Source organism: Hipposideros armiger, unplaced genomic scaffold, assembly GCF_001890085.2.
Source record: "Hipposideros armiger isolate ML-2016 unplaced genomic scaffold, ASM189008v1 scaffold_729, whole genome shotgun sequence".
NCBI lineage: Eukaryota > Metazoa > Chordata > Mammalia > Chiroptera > Hipposideridae > Hipposideros > Hipposideros armiger.
In genome coordinates, this window is record NW_017732079.1 from 915,864 (window position 1) to 918,191 (window position 2,328).

The 2,328-nt window shown below is 52.2% G+C and overlaps 1 long non-coding RNA gene across 1 annotated transcript in view; it reads left to right on the forward strand.

Annotated features, from left to right (window-relative positions):
* The first annotated feature begins 882 nt into the window (after positions 1 to 882).
* The window catches only part of LOC109373514 (uncharacterized), a 7,555-nt gene continuing 6,109 nt past the window's right edge, over positions 883 to 2,328 (forward strand). Inside the window, exon 1 of the long non-coding RNA XR_002122243.1 lies at positions 883 to 1,661. This is a non-coding gene — a long non-coding RNA (uncharacterized LOC109373514). The remainder of the gene's footprint in view (positions 1,662 to 2,328) is intronic.

Genomic DNA, 2,328 nt, shown 5'->3' on the forward strand with positions numbered 1-2,328 from the left:
GGCACCTGGGGAGGGGGCTGGCAGGGGACTTTGCGTTGTTGCTGCTGCTGGTAGGACATTTTCCTTAGATTGAAGATAAACTGAAAGAAAGAAGAGAAGCACTTTAGAATGAGACAACATCAGTGGAGATTATTTCCAAATTAGCACAAGGGAGAAGCCCCCCTCTTTAATATCAATGCTGTGACCATCCATTTTACTCCCTCCCAAGACAACCCACCCCACAGAAGCCTCCAGGGACCACAGAGGCCGACAAAGATGGTTTTCTTGGGGGCTGCCCCACAGATGCCCAGTGTGGCTATGTCTGCCCCACCCGGAGAGCTGGTGCCTGGACGGTGCCCAGTCCTTTAAACGGAGCGTGCCCGCCCTGCAGGGAGGGTGAGAAAGAACAGGTTTGGAAAGTGTCAGGAAAGCGTGCCTGAAGAGAAAAGGTCAAATGTCTTTAGAATAGTCAGCTTGACTGGGCTGGGAGACAGTGGAGCACCTGCTAAATTTTGTACGCCCCGTTGATGCAGGGCATCTAGTTGGGAGAGATTGGGTTGCATCTCTTCCATGAATTCCTCGTTTCTCTGGGACTGTGCCCCTCATCACTGCTGAGGCATCCCTTCCCCTGACTCTGCTGTCTTCAGCAGCGTCTCTAGTCCTTCCGTCTCATTCCTGATTACGTTAAAGCTGATCACTGCGTCTTCAAGGATATTAATGCCCCTTCACAGTGACTGTCCAGAAGAGTTAGAACTGGGGCAGAGTGAAGGTCAGTAGGAACCCCCACCAGGCACCCCGCTCCAGTCCTCGCTGGGTAGCCCACACCTGTGCTTGGAAGCTTGACCATGACACACGAGAACTATTCCAGGTGCCCACAAGGAAGGACAAAGCGTGGGGGCGATGAAAGCTAAGTTCTGGCCTCAGCTGTACCAACATCTGTTTGGCCGACCTGGAGGGTTTTCATCTATACCTTTAATCACACTGATCTCAAATCGCCTTCTACATTAGAACAGGAGTTGGTAAGCCTTTTCTAAAAAGGGCCGGGGAGTAAACACGTTAGGCTTTTCAGGTCAGACAGCCGCTGTCACCACCATTCAATCTGCCATTACCGTGTGCACGTAGGCATGGATGCTCTGTAGACCAAGGGGCAAGACTGTGCCAATAACACACTACAGAAACAGACGGTGGGCTGGATTTGGCCCGTGGACCCGAGTCTCCCGACACCTGACTTAGACCCCTGGCTTGTGTGTTGCGCTCCGCCTCACGCCTCCCTGCTCACTGCCTCTCCCACCTGGTCTTTATTTTCTGGTCTGTTTTGCTTATCTCTTCCTGTTGCCTTTTCTGTATCCCACCCCGACCCATAGCCCTACGCAGTCTTTTCATTCCCTCCCATGGGAACCCACCGGTGGCCCCTTTGAGGCCCCCGCTCCCACAGAGCAAAGCTTTCCACTCACCTTGCTCTCCGGGTTGTTGCAGACCTCAGGGAGTCAAGCGCACAAAGAAGCTCAGAGCGCAGGGTCCTTTTATCCTGTCTCAGCCCGGCAGGAGGAAACCAAAGGGGTTTCCCCAGCGTTTCCTGGTGTCCCGATGTCTCATCCAGTTCTCAACACTGTCACACTCTCTCTTGGCCTGCACATCTCCAGTTTGGCAGCTTTTGGGTGAAGAACATTTCTTAAGATTTGGTATGTATGTAATGGGTGGAGCAGGGGGCTAGAGGGATTAGGTGCATTTTATTCAAATGTACCTTGTCCTTTGGTGGAGTTTGGGTGGAGGTGAGGGGACCAGAGGAAGGAAGTCCCTGGGCTGGAATTCCCAGAAGTAGCCTTTTGTAGGGCTGGAATTCCCAGAAGTAGCCTTTTGTAGGGACGCCAGGCTGGATCTTAACACACTTTCTATTTCATCTCAGTGTCGCCTCCCCACATCTACAGAGTAAATGAAGTTGCTATCTACACCACACACACCATCTCTAGCACTGATGTTAGCAATCAGATATCAAGTTAATATCATTTACCCTGACCCACCTGGGGGCCAGGTCTGTGAGTGGAGAAGGGTATGATGATGACCAAGACCCAGCCCAGACCCAAGAACACCTCATAGTCCAATAGGAGACAGATGTGAGCACGCAGAGCGAAGGGACCGTGCAGCATGGCAGACATTTGATCAGCGCCCTCTACGTTTGCCAGCTGAGAGGTTACATGGAAGAGGATTATTCCTGCCCAGGGGTTTCTTTCCTCGTCTAGACTTGTCCTGAGCTCTGGAGCTTGACCCAGCCCTCCTCCATCATGTCACATCATCCTGCTCCCAGCTATCACCCCTGAAGTGATATTGCCCTCTGCCTTTCTTCAGAAC